The following is a 22,059-nucleotide window of genomic DNA, read 5'->3' as shown; positions in this document are numbered from 1 at the left end:
TCGGGTTTTCTCATGAATCAGGGTGGGGACAATGTCAATGACGAGAGACGATCAAGACAATGACTGAGGGCATGCTTTATGCCAGCGTCGCACTACATGACTCATCATGACTTCTAGCTGGAGAGCATGTCAAATTTAATGACTGCAGTTGCTGAATCTCCCTGCCTTTTCTGTCTCAGAGGGTGTCAAATTATACGACTAGGAATCGCAGGGGGTGACTGATTACACGATTCCCTCACAACATTTCATCACGGTTCCAAATCTTGTATTCCGCCGCAAAAGTACCTCATTTTGGCAGCCAATCAACATGGAGCACACCGGAATAAGGGGAGGGGCACCACACCAAAGTAAACGAACAAGATGGAGAACAAGTAGGTAGTTGCCGCCGTTGCTGTAGCCTGTCCTCTCCTATGGTAAGAAGAGGATACGTCGAAAAACTTGGAGTAGACCACATTTGTTTGGTCGTGGTCAATATGGTTTAACAGCCATTGATCGTCAACGTTTGCGGGCATTGTATGCATTGTACTTCCAGCTGAGCGTTCATTGGCTGTTGATTGTCGCAGACCCAAGAGCCCACCCTTACAACCTGCGGCTTGCGACTTACGAGAAAATCAAACCAGTCTTATTTTGTCATAGCAAGACGCAAAGAGTCGTAGGGGTTGTTAGGGGCTGGGGGTGACTTGCGGGGGGTTTCACACTACACAACTGACAGTAATGGGCAGGCGCTGCGACTCTCTACAACTCGCTGTGATTTTCTTACGATTACGTTAATGAAGGCTACGACTGAAAATCCTAGGAAAAGTCGTGTAGTGTGACGCCGACATTATTTGTACTCGCACAGTGTCAATCAGCAGAGGCTCTCTGGCTCTTCCAGATCCATTCTCTGACTTTTCCCACGTCTCGCAGAAAGTGCACTGATAAACATCTGTTAAGTGTGATGCTTTTGAATAGGCTTGCCATGTAATTCACTGTCAAGTGCTCTTGTCTCTGATCAATTCTTTTGACATAATTCAAGGCTATGCCAATGTAAAAGCTAGTTTTCTGTGGGTCTATATTTAAACTACTCATCTCCCTTTGAAAAGTGAAAGAAGTCTTTCTTCTCCTCTCCTCAACTTACTAGTCATTTTTACTGTTTTTCAACATGTGTAATGAGTACAAGCTTGCTTATATCCTGGAGTATACAAAGTTGGATTGCTGATATAACGAACTGTTATACGAGACTTAACTGTTTATACAGCCTGCCTGGTCTGTCTCGCTACCACCTTGTAAGCCTGTTTAGGAAGGAAGTGCATCTCGTTAACCTCACCCTGCCCAGGCGGTACGACTGAAAGGAGTCCTGCTTAGCGTGCCGAGTCCTGGGAAGAATATAAATTCTGTAGCTCTTAATGGTGGAGAAAACACCTGAAAATCATTCACAAACTTAATTACATGGCTTACAAATGCTAAATCAATAGTGACTGTCATTAATAGGCCCAGGCTGTGTCTCAGAAGCACATTGCAAGTGACACCTTGATTAGCCCGTGCTAAAAAAAAATCAAAACTGCCTCTTAGCATTTACTAAATTGTTCTTTAAGCTCTCCTTAAGCATATTATGGGACCTGTAATTGGACTTAAAGGTAGTCAGTTATCACCAGGAAGCTTTCATTTTTAATAATAATAAAAGTAATCTTTGATTATTTCACTAAAATTAAGTCTCAGTAGGGAGGCTCAGAGTGTGGCATGATTTAGGTGTGGATTACAATGAAATTTTCATTTTGCCTGTTTTCTTTTTCTCCACAATGATTTCTAAGATTTTCACTTCTGGACTTTAAATATTCTTGAAGATGATAACTCGTGAATGAAGAAGACATTTGCTTGGAGTGTAAGCTGTTAATCTTTTTTATTCATGTTTTTTATAGACAACGGCAATGATGTGTTTATTCCATGGAAACTAGATTTCCAGTATAAATGCTTGTTTAATGCAGAGGGTTTGTCCTTGCAGCTGTGTTATTGAAGGTTTTCATGAGATGGACCTGTGAGAAAAAAGCTATTGTGCATCTCTCTTTCTACCCATGAAGGTTTATGTGTTCAGTTTTCAATTATTTTGATACATCTTGACCAGCAGGCTTAACGCCTGCATGATGAAAATTACATCAATCCTTTTCTGTTACATCGACAGATCTTTCTTACTGAACATACTGTAAGATGCCTTAGTAGTTCAGGTAGGGAGCTGTGTCAGGATGCATAGACTGCAAAGGAACAAGTAAAGGTTTATTCCATGCTGAAAAGAGAAGAAAAGAAACACAACGTTTTGGCTGCTGAGCCTTCTTCGGGGAGGGCTGATGCAGCTACCTACCTGAACTACTTCAACCCACTCCTGCTGCGACCCACTATGCCATCCGCTAAATCATTTTCTAAATCTCTTCCTCATTCCTTCCCCCTCCTCCCTGGGCTACTTGCCCCCTTCTCTCACCAAACCGACATTCCGTCTTTTCACAGCGATCTGGCTTTTCTAACCACCTCCTATTCCTTTATAGATGTCGTCATTATAATATCATTCCTTTGACTCAGACACCACTCAGAGTAACACTGTTACATCCCAGTGTGCGGTCAATGTGTAATTTTGTTGTTATGTTCCACACTTCTGACTTTGATCAGAGACTTCTACAACAATTTTCAAGGAAACTAATGCTTTCTACAATTTTCTCACTCAAACAACACTCTTTCTGAGAACAGCATCATAGAAGCTAAGGATTGTTTTACGGCTAACAGTTCCACATCATCTTCCCTTTATTACTAACCTCATCAGATCCCACACCCGAAGAAGGCTCTACAGCCGAAACATTGTGTTTCTTTTCTTCTCCTGGAAAGTGCCTTAATATAATGTTATGTGTAAAGTGCTGTTTTAGTCAAGGCAAACTTCTCATCTTAAGGCTATTCTCAGCCACTCATACCCAAGTTGTAGGGTCATGGAAGAAATAGGGGTTATAAAAGTAGAGAGAGAAGAAAAAACATTTTGATAGTTTATGTCCAGTGTTTCTGGTAATGGATGAAACTTGTAATGCATATAAGAATATTGTTGATGGTAGTAGCTCAAACACAAATGGCACTGAGATCTTTGGGATACTAATGATATTAGATAAAGTGCTCCATCAGAGCTCCCCCTTACACTTACGCTCAGTAGCCAGCCATCTTTAGCAGCACATGAGAACCCTACTGCTTCTAAAGAAATCTCATTGCAAGACTGCCAACTAACCTCCCACATGCCAGTGATGTAGCTCTGCTTCTAGCAAATCAATTTTGTGTTGACAGCATTAAAGACATCCATTCTGCCTGGTTTAAAATGCTGAATCTTCAAACTCTTCGGCATTTCTTAGGCTGACTCATTAATCTCTTGTGCACCCTGAGACTGTTCCACTGCGATTAAGATGCAGAGAAAGTTTAAGTCACAGCCACGCTGAACTAAAGGAGCACTACTATATACATGATGACTCTTTCAGAAACTCAAGCAGACCTGACTAGGCGTGTTGATTTGTCAAATTTAACACACAGAGCTTCCCAACAGTGCAGGGCTTGCCACCAATAAATCAAGAGTAAGTGTTAAGCATTTAGGCCTCTATTTCTGTTTAATAGACTTCAGTTTCTGAGGCATTAACATGAGGAGGCTGTTGAGTTTTTAATTCTTTCTAATGGGTCACCTTCTATACGTACTTCACTATTTTGGGAATTAAACAAAACAGTTTTGCCAAAAGCAATGGGCAAGGGCAACCATCAGTAACCTTCCCTTGGTCCTTTTATAAAAAAAGTATATACTATACTGTAGGTGTTTCACCCATGAGAAAATTAAATGAAATATCAGTCTGTTGACTTTTTCTTTGGCAATTAATTTAACATGCCAACAGCTCTAAACATTACAGCTTTTTTGATGTGTTAAAGCAAAAGATAAACATAATGCAAAAACAGAATGGTTATATTAATTGAATAATTAGACAAGCGTGTACAGTAATTTACCTTTGACTTTGCAAACTCTTCGTAGAGCGACCAAATTCACAATAACTACATTGCGGGCTTATTAAGGTTAACAAGCATTAAGCTTCGACTGAATACCAATTAAAAATGTAAACACAAAAAGATAAAAAAAAAAAAAATTGAATTTAACAAGCTTCTTCTGAAAAGATGTTAAAATTGTGGGACTTAATCTCTTTTAAGTTTAAGATTAGTCTAATTAAAATATATCAAATATAAAATAAATCCCATGACATATCAAATCAAAGGAGGTATTTTCCCCCCAACTCAATCAATCCTACATCAACTCACTAGAGTTAATATTTGAACAACACTCATTTAACTGTCCAAGAATTAACTTTCAAAATAAATATTTGGGGTTTTAATAACTCTTTTATTAGACTTTTTTCTAGGCAATTGACTTCTGAGTCTTAGGCTTAGACTGCGCTTTCTGTACTCCAATTTTGCCTCAGGCAGCTCCTTGATTTCTAATGCAAAAGCACAAAGAACCTATTTAGAAGACCAGCTTAGAGAAGCAGTTCTTCCTCATAGCAAACAATGAAAACACTTGTTACAGCAAACAAAATATTGTAGCCATCACTTAATAGCTATTAGGAGAGTAAATATTTAATAGAAAGAATAGTTATAGGGACATTTGAAAGCTTTGTAATCGTAAACACCAAGAATATACACACAAAACTTTGGCATCTCACTTAATTCATCATAGATTCATAAAGGACAAACACCTTGGATAGAATAGCCTTTGCTTTTTTCAGGCAGTGTGTTTTTCTTAGCAGTATTTCCATTATCACGATGACATTATCATAATGGGGGTGGAAGCCAGTGGTATAGTTCTTTTGTCTTTTACAAAAGTGTCATCTTCATAATTATCTCTGTTAAAAGTTGTCAATTTAACACCTACTCAGGAAGTGATAATTTGGTATGTGATGTCTACAGTTTGTGCTGGCTGGATTTGATGCTGTAATAAAGGATCAGTGTCTTGAATTTGTAGAGTTATTGTGCCTACAGGTATGTAGTTCTTGTCCAGTAAAAGAAACACAACATACTGTATGTTCTCTGCCCTAGTTATTAATTGCACATCATTAACTGATTAATCTATTTTGAGTATTGAGTTATTAGAAGTTTAAATAGAAAATATTAGGGCTACAGACTTCTACCATACCTCCTGAATATGGATGACATCAAATACATGCCAGAGAATGTGAGCTTAGGAATTTGCAAGTGCAAAGGTAACATTTGTACACAATATGTGGCACTGTGGAGTAAGAGATTTACATATCTCTGTGCTAAAATACAGAGATCAAATTCCCACGATCCTAGTTTACTTGCACAAATTAATACAATTTCCATTTGACACAAGTCACTCTTCTCTTACCAGTGGCTATGACTGAAAAATGTATAGTTTTCAGATGAATGTAAAGATGGGCTGCACAGCAGTGCAGTGGTTAGCATCGATTCCTCTCACAGTCCATAGACATACTGGTTGGTTAATATCCTCTGGGAAAATTGGCCCTGTTTGTCAATGTGTATGTGTGTGTGTGTGCCTGTGATGGACTGATGTCCTGTCCAGGTTATATCCTTCCTTGTGCCCATTACTTGCAGCTCCCTTGCATGGATGAATGAAAAAGGAAGGAAACAATCATAATTACCAATCTTCGGCATGGTCCTCTCTAATTGATCTCTTCCTGGTTAAAACTTGTTTAAAGGGAGGGATATTGAATATTTCTTCCATCCATTAAAGACCACTACAATAACAAGAAGCTCCTCTGAGGGACCCAAACATAACCAGTTGTAGATAATGACACACATGAGGGATAGCTTCTGACATCCCTTGTGGCTACTAACACCTGTATGCTACTAATGCACAGAAGGCTCAAACATGACAACTGTCATACAGCATGTCGAATCAGTCCTGCAACTGGAATTTTGTGAATCAGTGTCACTGTACTGAATTCATACAGCTCGCACATCAGAATGTTGAGCAGCCCCCTTGATATAGGTAGATGATGGTGTCATTCAGCATTTTGTCAGGTAATAGCAGCAGTATTTTATACAGGTGAAATAGAGGTGAAATTGTTGTTGCCTCAACAACAATGTAATCCTTTTACTTTTCAGTGTGAAACATATGGCAGGGTTTACTTAGGACTGTGTACATCAATCCTAGATCCGTCTCATGCACCCTCCAACCTGCTCTAAACCTAAAGGAATACTTGTGAGAATAGGTGGGTAGATTCAAGAGATTCACATCGACTTTGCCCACTACCAGATTCCACTCATGAGCTGTCCTTTACAAAATGGAACATTGTGATGATCAGCATATTTCTTGCATTTAAACCAAGAGTGAATATCCCATGTAATAATCCCTTCTATGCATATACAGTAGCCAACTTAACTGCACCATGAGTGCCATACCATATGTGAACTTTGAACTATATTGTTGGGAATTGTGCATAAATTCTCAAATGATGTCACAGCCAAAAATGACAGAATAAACCTACAGCAACTTCAGAGCTAATATGTGTATTTCAACCTGGGTTTGCATTTCCTAAGTGGTCCAGTGTGGTTTGAGATTGATAAAAAAGAATATTTAATAAATATACTAAACTGATCTTTTCACGTGCAGTTAAAGAACATACAGATGTGTTTTTTCCCCACAGTGTTTTGCTTTCCATAGTTTCCTACATTATACATAGTTACACTAGATACTGTATGTGTTTCAGTGTACAACAAATCACAACATCCACATTTTTTTATCAAAATAATTATTTTCATGTAATTTAAAACAAGCAATACAAGTAATTCTAATTGAAGCAACTGTAAACCTTTTTGCCTTCTCCTTAAAATAGTTTGAAAAATTACTCTGGAGTCTGATGCCAACAGCAGCTTTCCATCAGGTGGAAAATGAAGAGGCAGCCATGAAGCTGGTGTAATTTCCTCGTAATTATTGTCACTCCAATAAAGATATCATTCTTTTTCATACTTGCTCGGAAGGTGTTTGAATGACAGGACCGCCTTGAATCTATTACAGTGTTTAAAGCTGAGGGGAATTTTGTATGTGCTGCAGCTTCTGTTTCCTTGCAGGCCTGTGTCTTATATCAGTTTCATCCACTTATAAAATTAGAGAGAGGAAATTTCATTCTCTGGGGACAGTGATTTCATTGCAGTCAATAGCCATTTAGCTTCTCCCTCTTACCCAATTAACGGGTAAGTAGCACAAAAAGGAATCCTTTGATGATGTTCATACAGACATTTCAGACATTTATTGGGCTTAAAACAAGTGCTTTTAGTTTCTATTGTTTTTAGGAATATCATTTGGTTTTGTCAGGGCACAATACAAATAGGATGTACATCGCGGATAAGACCATCCATTTTCTGACTGCTTTATCCAATATAGAGTCACAGGGGAGCTGAAGCCTGTAAAACTAGGGTTCTCCATTCTGAGAGGCAGCAATGCTAAACACTGTGCCACTGCACCACGCAGTAGAACTCCCCAATAGTTATCTTAACAAGATTCTCTTTTTAAACTAATATTTTACAGCTACTTTAGTATCTTTTTCTTACAGTTTTGCAGTGATTTATGTTTTTAAATCCCTGCAACAGTTTTAATCTTTTTTAGCTTGCACAAAGTGACTGTCATGTTGCCTGTAGGTGGGGTTATACTGTAGCTATCATGCAGGTGGAACTTCAATGGAGGAAAGGGTGGGACCAGCCTATATAGGATGTAAAATGGTTTGAGATGGAAAGTGCTATAGAAACACAACAAATCTTAATTAATGTGGACATTTCAAAGTTTTACTAAACGCTTCAGGAAGTGGATTAATTTTCTTCTGATCAAGGTGTTGTCTAAAACATCCAAGATATGCCTAAAACTATGCCACTAACACATTAACCTCTTCCTTTCTTCCTTTCTATTTTGCTATTAGCTATTAAATCGACTTGTTAGTGTCCCTATTTACAGTATTAGGTATTAGGTTCAGAGCTCATCCTGTTTCTTCTCTTTGACAACCAGTAGTTTGAAGCCTGGATGAGCACACACATCTCAGTTCTATTGCATCAGCACTGGAAACACGTATTTTCCTTTTCATTTACTGTGCTATTGCCTAAGATCAGTGTGGTGCTGTCCAAGTGCTGAAAAGACTTGTTTCTGTGCTTTCCATTAAATAAGCATGGCCTGGGGCTCCATAGCTTTAAAATCTGTCTATCAGATAGATACTATGGGCAAACCTTGACCCCCTGAAATTAGCACTTGTCTCCAATTAGTGCACCATATTAAACGGTTTTGAAGTAGACCAAAGTTTCAGGGAGCAAATCCATGTCACTTCTATACACCTAAACTAGATTTAATCTTGACAAAGTTATCTCAAGGTGACTAATGCCCCGAAACATAATCAGCTATGAATGAGACAACTGATCACCTTAGTTCCTTTGTAAGAACATTTTAAGAGCCAGTAGATATTTCAAGGAACTTTAAACAGAACCAGTTCATTAAAGTAGCTGAAACAGGTTTATACCAATTGAATTAAACAACATTCAAAGCCTCTCAGGGGTATAATTAGGTAAAATCAGGGTGCTCTCAAAACATCTGTATATAATAGTGCCAGGTGTGCAAAGCAGGCAACCCAGGCATTAGGGCTGTGGCAATATCTTCAATTTGAAGCATTGATTAGCAGTGACATATGTAATGTTTGTGTACTGAGATTTGCAATATTCTATATTACTAAAATTCTATGTGACCACACTGCATCCAAATAAGAAATAAAGTCCACTTCTGAAGTTTCTATGGACTGAAGTGGATTGCAAGAGATCTAGTTCAACAGTCTTATATAATTTTGTAATTCAGGGAGACTCCAAAACAATGCCAAATCAATATATCAAAAGCAAGGACTTCCACACTGGTGTGACTCATACTTTGACCATGCAAATGCTATCCCAGCATGCTGAGAGTTATGTATGAAAATGCTTGACAGGCCTGGTGGGCCTATAATATTATCTGATGTTGCTGCAAGAGAAGCCTTTAAAAGGGATGTGATTGCTGGGGAACATCTGGTAGGACCTTCAATGACCAAGACAGATCAACTCGGTGATGTTTCATGAGCAGCAGTATCTCATGTGATGTCACCATGGAACTCCCAGGGATAAACATCATCCGCAAAGAGCAAAACATATACCTCTGCTTGATTGATTAGTGATCATTGTTGTAATTTCTGTTTGTGAAATCATTGTCAAATTAATAGCACTAGCAAAGAATCGCAGAGAAAACAGGATGTGCAACACACGAAATTATTCTAAATCATCTGATATGCTGTATATTTGTGTTAGGAATTGACTGATTTCTTTGAGATCCTAAACTTTAGAATTATGCTTGTCATTGTCAATGTCTTTCAAACTTCTCCTTACTCTGAAGTAATGGAGTTTATAACAAAAAAGTTAGAGAGGGATGACAACAACCAAGTTCAATCAGACTCAGCTGCCAGTAATTAGCAATCGCTCCTGACAATCTATTCCTCTCCCAAACGCTATAAATACCTACGAGATCCCTATCTCTCTTGCACGTCTCTTGCATCCCACCTCCACCCTATCTCCACCTCTGCAGCTGCCCCTTGGTCACCCTGCATGGGGGTACTGGTCTCCTTGTCCTCTGGCCAGGAGGTCAGCCCTCAGCCAAGCAGATTCAGCCACAATTTCACTCCATGACGCTTTCATCTTGGGTGTTGTGATTCGTAGTGAAACTAGCTTTGTAAACATGAAGTTGGCCCCTTGTTAATACTGGTAGTACATGAACAGGAGTTTTCAAATCTGATAACTTCACATATACTTGAATGTGATAAACAATCTTTTAAACAGACTTTTGTGTATACCCAGTAAATATAACTTTATTGCTTTTTTTCTTTTTGTTTTATTGTTTTGTCTATTGCCAGGATTTGCTTCATCCAGATGATATGATTTCTTAAATCATGAAGCTCAGATAACTCTAAAATTTCCAGTCTGCTTCACTGTAACCTGGCAACTTGGGAAAAAGTCTGATTTATTATTAGCCTCCTGTTGTTTACAAAAGGGCCAAGGCGTTTCTCAGGAAGAAGGGAAGAAAGAACGTTTAACATTAAGAAAACTTTAGCTGAAGCATATGCGAAATGGAAGCAGGTGACATTCTGGATTTTCACATCGTGGTCAACCCTTTAATTTCTCATTTGTTAATTTTTCATATTGCATATCAAAATTATACCTTTCTAATGTTTTCTTCTACATTTTAACTCAAGCACAGATGAAAATTAAGGAACAATCCTCCATTTTATCCTATCCTCCTATTTTATCTTCAACTAACTGTAACTAAAAACATACTGACATACTATTAATGCCTGGTTTAATTGGTGAACACAAGTTGTTCTGAACGTCTGTTTGAAAGTACTGTGACCTGTTTTGGTAGAAACGACTAGAAATAAATTGCATTGTTTTATATCCTCCTAATCCTCAGCTCCATTTCACACGGTGAGCTGTTAGTAGCACTTTGCCTCTGGTGACCTATAGACAATGAGACAATGTGAAACTTCTTATCTCCGCCAAGACTGGCATCAGTTTAAGTGAAAGGCTTTATTCTGGGCTTCAGTTCCTTTCAGAACTCAATCATGGTAGTAAAATCTATTATCTTTAACAGAGCAGTTGTCTAAATCTTAAATAAGACAGAATTTATGCAGATTTAAATTGGATGGGCCATGACAGGCTATTAGATGTGATTTTAATCCCACTTGTTTCATTAGACTCGCATGACCTTCTCCAGTATGCACCTGTCAACAATGTCACTGTATTATGCTCTACTGTATAAAGAAGTCTTTTAGTCTCCTGCAGAGCTGAGCAGTGCTGCTTGTCTCTTTATCATGCTTTTAAATTATTGTATTTAAGGCATAGCCTTACCACAGATAAAATTTATTCAATATACTGAAATATACCGCAATCTGCAGAAATACATAGCCCATTATTTTGAAACAATATCCGTATTGCTGACTCAAATCCTTGAAATTACCTTTCAAACACTGCATAAACAAAGCATTCACATTTCATGAAAGTCATCAGACTGCACACTGCTTATTAGTGCATGCACTAATGCCTAACTAATACGTTTGCTGGGTTTTAATCAATCTAGAGCTGACAGGTTTATTTCATGTTGGAAGTTGAAGAACTCGCTTGAAGTTCTGTATAAAGCTAAAGGAAATGGTTTACACTGAGGTTTTATTTTAATTTGCAGCAGAGGCAAGCACATAAATAATAACTGATGAAGTGTAAATTTGCTTTCTTTTACACTGTTCGTGTAACTGACCTTTAAACTACTGAAAATGTGCTCAGCTTATTTTCTATAATTCATTTTTTGTTACTGAAGAAATTTCCTCTGTAAACATTTTTTTTAAATACATTGTCATGCCATCTAAACAAACTTTAAGTCTAAACTACTGTATCTTTTACATATTTTATTGTTATATCTTGTTTATCAGACATTTAAAGTGATTTTGTTTAAGCTCACTCTTCTGTCAAATAATAGGTCAGAATTCAATTTACAGTAGAAAAAGAATCCATCCATTTTCTAAGCATTTTATCCAATTCAGAGTCATGGGAAAGCCTCTGCAAGCAATAGGTAGAGGTTAAGATGGGATGCACAGCACACTCAAACACAAACACACAAACACATACCCCAGGGCCAGTTTTCCTAGAAGTCAATTAATCTACAAGTTATGTCTTTAGATTGTGGGAGGAAACAAGAACACTCACTAGAAACCCAACTGCGCTCAAAGCTGAGCCTGCATTGTACACCTCATTGTACACTACGCCTATCATACCTGCATTAATGAAAGGTTTTGTTGTAGGAACAACATACAAACTCCATGCAGATAGCACCCCAGGTCCTGCATTGAACCCAGGGCCCCAGTACCGCAAAGCAACAAGGCTAACCATTGCACCACCATGCTGCTCCTAAGACAATGCATTCTGTTGGTTTTTTATTACACAAAAAGTCACCTTTATATCCAAAGGGGATCTTTAATTGAGCACAAAGGAGATAGTCTCATTTCATTTCAAGTGTCCCACTCATCTTTTGTTTGTTCTGCTGCATTTCAAGCATACCTGTTCTAAAAGAGCCTGTGCCAAATTTAACTCTACAGTGTATTTCTAGGTGTGAAACTCCTCTGTCCAATCTGTCTTAACCACACACGCATTTTAATTGTATAGCATCTCTGCCCTGAAGGATGTTAAAGTATTCTTCAATTCACTGTCTTGAGATCCATTTCTTCTACTGCTGTCTTAAGAAATACATGCATAATTATACACTACTACTCATAAGTCTTAATGCTTTTGTGCTGTTCTTTTCACTTAATGTTTCTCTTTTATAAAGAAACAGAATTCTGTGAAAATCAATCTGAAGTTTTGCCATTGTGTTTTAAGATAACCTGCAAGATAATTGTAATATCTTTCTGGATCTTGCAGTATGTACAGCAAACATGTACAGTAGCTTTATGACTGTTTAAGAACAGATTTTGTAATTCTGTTAATGAGGAAGACCTAACATGGAGCTAAATTAATTTGCCTGGTAAGTGTAAGGATTAGCTACAAGACAACTTTACTGATTATATATAATTAAATTTGAGCTGTTGTGATACTTATGATGAACTGATCATCTGAGCAGTGTGAATGAGTGATTGTTAAATGATAACGTAAAACACTAGGATATATTTTTAGCAATATATTTTTAGCTATTTTACAATAATAACAGTAAACACTAGTAGGAGAGTTTGAATACATTATAACAGACATGTGCAGAGTCCTCTAATTTGGTCTAAAATGTCTCATAACTTTGTCAAGCAATGTACATAAATGATATTTTCTGCTTAACAACAAATTGTCTCTATTCAAGGATGGTGTTCATTCCTTGGCCGGGATGCTATCCACAGTCTCTTAGCAGTCTCAGAGACAGTGAAAAGAATCCAGTGAGACAAAAGGTCTCTTACTATATGTGATCCAGTAGGTTTGCTATGCCTGAGGATTATACCACCTTTTCAGGATCATACTGAATAACCCCCTGTTTGCAAAGTAAAGGGCTGTCTATTATTTTGTTCCCATTTATGAAACTAAATGAGTGGTTTTATTTATTTTGAAATATTTTTAGCAGATGTTTTTCTTGCTCTCTGTGCTTATTTCAATTCATTTAACCCTAGTTTAGAAGTATTGTATAAACTACATCCTTTAATATCACCAATATGTAAATGTTCAAAGGAGTATCTTTCGTTTGTTATTGAAAAACATACACGTTTGAGAAATGCTGTGAAGAATTATTTTACTTATTAATTAAATATGTTTTTGAAAAACAAAAGTGTGCTGTTATTACATGAGCAAAACACTAATATTTACTCAGTAATATGTTTTTGATATGTTGTGTTCATTCTCATGTAAGCAGATGCTTGTCAGGTAGACTCTTTGTTATTGCAAATAACAGCATATGATAATCTTATTAATTTCTAAAATATAGAAATCAAAAGACAAAATAAACACAGGAATGCTACAATGAAATTGAAATCTTCAACATATCTTTGGAAAGTCTTTCCTCTGTGGCTGTGAATCCTTGAAGTGTATCATGTTGTTTTAAGAAAATCAAATGCAATACATGGAATTGATTTTATCTGCAGAAGAGGGGGTGGTTTTTTTCATAAATATTGTTCAGTTTTCATGAGATGGTTCTTGCAGAAGACAAATGGTAAGTCTGGAAGAACTCTCTTTTTTTCAGCTATTCAGGGTCTTCAAAAACTGGACTGTAGTACATTCTTTGTTTCATCTTCAAAAGCTTGGACTGGATAATTGTTCTGGGAGATTAATATGGTTTCTGATGTATTTTAAAGATGACTAACTTTGCAACTGTCACTCCTACAGATATGATTAAAAATAGGATTTACAGTGCACCTTTCCCCATCCACTATATCATTTATCTGTTCTGATAAGAAGGATATGAAAGAGATATCTTGGAAAGTATATGTTTTGCAAGCCCACTGGTGGAAACTGATTCCAATCCACTCAACCCTGGTGACTCTTAGGGGTGTATTCGGTAACATAGAAAAATGTTTAGTTTTTCTTGCTTTTTACTAAAACATTGAAAAAATGCTACATACTGTAAAACTGTAAGCCAAGAGCCTTATCTGAGAACTCAACTTGGCTTCCATTTCAGCACCACAGTCAGTGCCCGCAGCACTTCTGATGCTGCAGAAATCTACTGGCCTACAGTACCTACAGTATGTTCCCACTTGCCATTAGTCATAGGACTCCAAGATACAGTATTTTTACTCCTCCAGTAAGGGAAGCCTAACCCCAGACATGGAGAGAGCAAATCACTTTTGTTTTTCAGGGACAGAAGCACAGCCTGAGACACAGCCTCAACCCAAGCTACCCACTGAAGCTCAGCAGGGTTGAGCCTGGTCGGTACCTGGATGGTAGACCTCCTGGGAAGCTAAGGTTGGTGCTGGAAGTGGTGTTAGTGGGACCAGCAGGAGGTGCCCACCCTGCTGTCTGTGTGGGTCTAAATGCCCCAGTATAGTGGTGGGGACACTATACAGTAGTGGGCGCCGTCTTTTGGGTGAGACATTAAACCAAGGTCCTGATTCTCAGTGTCATTAAAGATCCCCGGGCATTTCTCAAGAAGAGTAGGGAGTTATCCCAGTGTCCGGGCCAAACTTCCCCCCTTGGCCTTTACCGTGGCCTCCAAATTGTCCCCATGTATGAGTGGCTTGCACTTGCCCTGTGATGGACAGGCGTCCTGTCCAGGGTGTACCCTGCCTTGCACTCATTGCTTGCCAGGTAGGTTCTGGCTTCCCGCGGCCATGGTATGGTATAAAGCAGCTTGGCAAATGACATGGCATGATTCTCAACCCAGTTATTTCACCTCGAACAACTTAAGTGTGCATCACCAATCACTGACAGATAGGACAAGAAGGTCCTACTCTTTGTTTTACCCACAAAAACAATGAAGTTTAACAAAAGCACTAACTGTAGATGAAATGGATAGAAAAAGAAAATTACATGGCATAATTTAAGTTAATATTACAAATATCCCTTGTGACAGCAGGAGAACATTAATTTTGCTACAATTCATCCTTACAGAGTTAATAAATGCCTATTAATTTGTGATGTTATAGGCATCAGTGCCCTGGGTAACAGATAAATGATATAAAGTTGTTGTAATTTGTATTTTGAAGTGACATCTTGAACTTTCTGTAATGCTTCTGTTTGTAACTTTTGAACATTTAGGTGAAATGATGGATTGCGTTTGAGGCTGGAAGCAAAAATAGATAATACATGAGGGGATTAATCTAAAGAAAATTGATTCATTGCATGTTTTGGAATTATTCTGCTGTCTGTTTTCTTCAGTGTGGTTTTATGCATGTTTCCTGCTCACATGGGACAGGGTGTGCTATGCTTTTGCATTTACTTAAATGGGAATGAACTCAGGCATTTTTAATTTGAAATTTGATTTCTACCTCAGTACCTCAAGATACAATACCTGTACATTATTACTGAGAACTCATTCGATCATTGAACAGTCAATGCAGAGACACACATTTCAGAAACAGTTTACCATATTTTTTATTATATGGTGTCTTATTTTATAGGAAAACATGTATAAATAAATAAAAAATGGAAAACATGAGAAACAAGCATTTAAAAAGTAATTAAGCAAACATTTATCTTCAAGCAATTGAATAAACTTTTAGTACTCCTGAATTGAGATAAGGATTCTTGTTTCTTCTCTGGAACAGTTCCTAATATCATACGTTCCAAAATAAAATATGGATGGGACTGATAAGCATGCACCATCTGTGAGAGAAGAGAGACAGATACTGCCTAAAGCATGCAGCCATTCAAGATTAGCAGAAATATCATGAAAATGAAAAAAAGGGTTTTTTTTAAAGAATGACCAGCACTAAGAACAATACCTACTGTACTGTATATACTGTCTGAGAAGATACATTTACTGTATCAGTCATCCTGTAACACTGAATTGTGTAATTTCTTCCTCTATAGCCAAAATATCAGAAGTTATATTAGGTGTTCTGAATAGTAGTAACATTAATAGTAACATAGTACAAGGTACTGTATGACCATGCATCATGGTTAGCACCCCCATGAAATTGATTAACTAATATATTAAATGCAGAGGCTACTATTTTTTTTTCCCAAATAGAGCTGTTCTTGTCTTTGCAAAGGCAAAATAACTTTTTTCGCTTCTATCCAGGTTAAGAAAATATGTAATAACAGCCTGCTGGCGTCTGACAGTGTGAGATAGTGAACCAAGGGCAAGGAGAATTTTATATTTAAATCAGGTGTTTCTGAAGCTACTTCATTATTTGTCTGGATTCTCCTGTTCCTCTCTTATTCTTAAATTTCTATTTTGCTTTAACCTGAATAATAATAATAGTAAACAAACAATCAAATATGCAGCAAATATACCACATAAATTATCTTGAGACTGTAGCTAATAGGCTTTTACTTCAAATTTAAGGTTAATCTCACATGAATTGCTCTGTATTTGTTTCTGACATTATATTGTTTGTTCAGAAAGTAGGAAAGAAACTTTTGAAACTTTTATGAGAACAAAGTCCTCAAGCATTCTTATATGGACACATAAATTGTACTGCACCTATCCACACACTTTTATATATATATATATATTATATTATATTATATTATTACTGGCATTTATCTTATTTCATCAATCATTTTTAGCATTCAGGTTTTTCATTTATAAAAACATGTATAGAGTGCATCAGTTGTAATTCAACAAAATGGGACAGCTTTCACAGGTGATGAACATATTTGCAGAGCTCTGTAATTGTATGTTCAAACACGCTATCTCATTCTTTTGTTGTAAGACAGCAGTTGTTTAACTTTTAAATAATTACAAATGGAAAATCTACTGGATGTCAACCACTCTTCATTTGCACAATAATTTGAGCTCCTACTGTACCTCTCTTTCTTATCATAATTGAATGAACTGTAGCGTGGATTACAGGCTTCACACTGCAAAATTTAAAGTGGGTCTTTGCTACTTTTTTAACAGTATGTCTATGATGCTTTGTGTCATTTTTTATATTTACTTAGAATTAAAGGATAGATTCTAGGATTATAGTAGGTGCAACATATAATCCAATTTAATCCTATCTTGGAGAAGCTCATACAAGTATGATGCATGATGTGTTAGAAGTTGATGTGTTAATGCAAATTAACAAGAAAAATGTATAAGCTCAGTCTATTTAAGCTTTCAGTTAACTAAAACATTAGAAATTACAGTCAACATGTATTAATTTACATTCTGTAATCTGATTCCAGATATGACCAAGAGTGTTACACATTTTCTACCCTATTGTCAACCCTTTAACTGCGAGTGAGTGAGTTGTGGGTTTTAGAAGAGACAAATGTAAGTTTAACACTAATTCAATATATGAGAGAGGCTTATTAGTTATTGTGGAGACGTTATCGTACTCAAATCAATAGGTCACCTAAGGATGCTTGATAGACATAAGTATTGATTAAGTAAGTTAATTGGTACTCTTCAGGAGTTAAATCAATGGAACTTTTATATTTGCTTTTAAGGAGGATGTAAGAGATCATTATTGCTTTCAAGATAGACAGATGTTCATTTTAGCTGATTAAATTAAAGAGTAGGTGAATGATCAGCAAGTAATCCATAAAAAAGAATGAAAGGCTTAATACATAACCCAGTACAAATCATTGTGTTTTATTTGCAGACATATGATCATTAGTATTCAAAATCCAATGTGAAATCTGATAATGGCTCTTATGAGAAAATAATAGCACAGGATATGGCCCTTAAAAGGTATTAATTACAGTAAGCTTTATAAAAGTAACATTTGATGAAGAAGGAGTTTACTGTGAAAGTCAAAGTAAAGACTAATAGTGTGTGTGTGGTCACTGCTGGAAATAATAGAGGAGAAACCCCTGTGGTTTATGATTTCCACCAAGATGAAGACGCCAACTGATGGGATTCCGATAAATTCCTCCAGTATAGTCTGAACTAGAGAATTCTTCACTGGTCTCTAAATGCTAGATGCCACATGTTGTCACAACTAATCCCACGAATAGGGCTCAGGTCTGATATGTACAGTGTAGCATACACAGCTTAAGTGTCACATTCTCATCTTGCTAAAATACTATTGTTACATGAGCTCCACAAGGATGTGCATTGTCCTGCTGGAATGCTGTCAGACCAGCATGAGCCCAACATCAAGGGCAACATGTGATTTCCTTAGAATCAAGTGCACGTTTTTACTGTACATCGCTGAGGATTGGGTAATATTACTGCGAGTCCATTAATAATGAGAAGGTTGGGGTGGTGGCCACACTAGGACACCTCTCCAAACTAAAGAGGTAAAACATAACACTTTCTGGGACCAAGAAAAGTTTTATTTAATGTATAGGTCTATAATTTATATCAAACTGCTTCGTGAAGTTTCTGTTATGTTTGGTGATGCCCGGCACACGTTAAAATCTTAGACTAATCTCACAGAGATCAGGAAATGTTTTAATAAGTGCAAATCATATTTAGAATGTATAATAGAAAAGATGCATTTTGATTTTCCTCTGTTTTTTCTCTCAATCGAAATATCTGTGATTATAAAATACAGCCTAGTAAACAGTATTTAGAATGACATGTAAGCAAATCATCTGACAATCCAAGTCACTATAATAGGATTTCATTATAATCTCATATATTGTGGCTCAACAAGGCCAATAATTTATTTTTCATCTAGCACATGAGACACAAAAAACACAATCTCTATTTTTAATCTTGAAATGTACAACAATTGACGTTACAAATAAAGTGAGAAAGGTTTTAAAGGTAAGAAAGAGTATCACTACTGCATGACTGCATGGCTTTATTGCATAAAGCTAACTTTCAGAACTGTTATCTAACTCTTATTCCCCTTTGAAAAAAACAGATCAAAATGAATAATGATAAATTTGAGTAAGCAAACATTGTATAAAAGCTCATTGGGACATATTAAAGCACCAGAAATTTATATAAAAAGCAAAGAATCATCTTTCTTTTAACAATCTGGAAAATTCTTCAACTGTTACAGATGCATCTATCAGAGGTACATTATAGCATAAGAGAAACTACTAACAAAAGATTAGAATAAAAGATTTATGATGTGAGGGAGCAGCCCACTGAGCCAGTGATAATAACAAAACCTGATGAGCATTTTTTAAACACGTTAGACCTATTGGAAATATATTTTATCTTTCAGAGAATCCTTTTAGATCAATTGTCAAGTCACAAAAAAAGATTAAATTACACTGTGACACCAATCCAAGTACCTATTTATTTCCTAAAATTAATAAATAAAAACATGCATAGATTGGATAAGGTTTTAATACTAACTTCAAAAATATTAAGATTTATCAGACAGCCATGTCTATAGAAGACGTCTCGTAACAGTCAACAGCTTATTATGGTACTGTAGTTATGTCTAAATTCAGACAGGAATATATTACTGACAGGAATAAACACTTTATTGAAAGCATAATGCTTCCAAAGAGTCCACAAATTTCGGTATGACACTATTCATAAAAGAAACTTAGGTATATATACAGTGGTGTGAAAAAGTGTTTGCCCCCTTCCTGATTTCTTATTTTTTTGCATGTTTGTCACGCTGAAATGTTTCTGATCATCAAACAAATTGAAATATTAGACAAAGATAACACAAGTAAACACAAAATACAGTTTTTAAATGAAGGTTTTTATTATTAAGGGGAAAAAAAAATCCAAACCTACACAATAAGAAATCAGGAAGGGGGCAAACACTTTTTTCACACCACTGTACAACATAAGGAATATTACAAACAGTAATTATTGTCAAGGCTGATATGGTACCTATATGTGTTAAGGTTAAGGTTAAGGTTAGATCTGAGGTTAGGAATAAGACTGGAGATTGAGTCAGAGTTCATATTATTATTACTCCTTACTTACTTATTTTACCTTCTGGAAAAATGATTATAAATGATTATGGATGTTATTATTGCACTGTATGTCACCTCTAGGAAGGTGTTATACTGACTATGTAAGACAGCATTTAAAAATGTGTTACCAGCTGTATTGTTATTATCATGCCTCACGTTATTTGTGCAAAAAATATAGCAAGGAAAAGACGCATACAAAATCTCAGAAAAGAATGTGAAAAAAAAAGTTTGAGTGAAAGATCTGAACCTCCTGAAAGAATAATTATAGGAACTACACAAAGTGATTAAAAGATAACGAATGACACTTTTCTCATTTCTGAATTCGTTGTGAAAACCTTTCTTTGTGTGCTTTTTAAAAACATGATGGGTAGGTATAATGTTCTGTGATTCAGTTCCTCTCTGACATCATGACCAAGCAGAGGTTGACACTGTGAGTTTTTGATATGCTGCATACATTCTCTCACTATGAATAAAAATGGCTGATTAAATTGAGTTGCATGTCTTGAGGTCTGTTTGACAGATCATTGCTGAGAAACCAGAGTTTTTCTGAATTTTCCATGACTGTCTTGACTTTTGGGGGGGAATTTTTGGATTATTTTTTATACATCCTGTCAGAAACAACCCAGCAGATTTCCTTTCTAATTTCTGAGCTGTTCCGTAGATGCTGCTTATCACTGGTTTAATTCAGGTTAGTGCCATATATTGTAGAATCTCCAAAATATGGGCTGCAAAACTACATCTCATGACCAACTAGTTGGCTCTTTACAGCGGCAAACATTTAGTTTGTACAGTATGTGAATTACCGTTTCATGTCTTTTTCCTTATTTAAGCTTAAATGTGACAACAAACATCAGTTACAGCCAGTAAGGAACTGTGAAACATTATGAACCAAATGCAAATCAAGTCACAAGATCACTTACAAGTGTTTGTTTCAGTACAAATTTTACTGTATCTAAAGCAGTATATACAATTATGTGTGTAAACGCCAAGGGGCATGTTGTACACAGTATATCAATACTAATGCCATGGTAATCAAACCAATATTAAAGTACAGTAGCTACTGTTGGCACGTATGCTGCCCTATCAGAATTGGGCACTCTGAACTTTCCGGTCACCCATTCTAGGCTCACATCCAGTTTAACAGCAAGAAATATTCCCCAACATTATCCTAGATCAAGGAGAGCTTGCCATTTTGTCTTGCTACAGTATGTAGAATAGAAAGGCATGAAACATGATGGATTTCACAGAGTACTGTGGTGCATGCACAATCAGGGTCCAGAAATGAACGTTATGAATATTTACATGTCATTAATGATGTATTCGCTTGAATCACGCCGGAGTACTATTTTGACGTTCTGGCTGTTCAGCATAGACCATTAAAAAGGGCACATGGTTAAATATTTAAGGAGTGCTTTAAACATTTCTGTTTTGATTAATTGAATAAATGTTGATATGCATGAAACCTTTCAAGTATTTTCTCCAGAGTGTTTTTTTTAAACTCACTTCATTTCAGAGGGTTGAAATCAGAGTTCAGCTGTGAGTGTGTGTAGTAAAAGAAAACTGAAAAATGAGGAATGTTCCTGTTTGACTTCACCAGCTTAAAACTTTCAGCTTCATGCTTTTCTTTATATTCAGGGTAACTGTGTAGAACCTAACACGAAACTCGAAGCACTGTGTTGCTTTTTATCTTATAAGAGTAAGTATTAGTAAATGAGTTTAAAAGTTGTTTTTTTTCTTCAATTCTGTAGAGCTCATCAGATATTCAAAAGAAAAACATTATCTTGATTAATCTTGCACAATTTAGCTGATTTCTAGTGCAGGTAAACTAAGAAAACATGTTTCTGCCTCTTTGAGATTGACTTACACAAGATATATGGCACAATGTGAAACATAACTGAGCAAAGATATAAAATCCATTATACTAACTGCCATCAAAACATCAAATTTTCATGCTTCAAACTGTTTTTTAAATGGAAAGGTTTGTAGCTGAAACTAAATCAGATTTCATTCAGTTACATTAGAATCAAATAATTAAATATTGTTATAAAA

The sequence above is a fragment of the Lepisosteus platostomus genome, chromosome 23 (genome assembly GCF_059453375.1).
Source record: "Lepisosteus platostomus isolate fLepPlt1 chromosome 23, fLepPlt1.hap1, whole genome shotgun sequence".
In the NCBI taxonomy this organism is placed as follows: domain Eukaryota; kingdom Metazoa; phylum Chordata; class Actinopteri; order Semionotiformes; family Lepisosteidae; genus Lepisosteus; species Lepisosteus platostomus.
Note: the sequence above shows the minus strand (reverse complement) of the source record.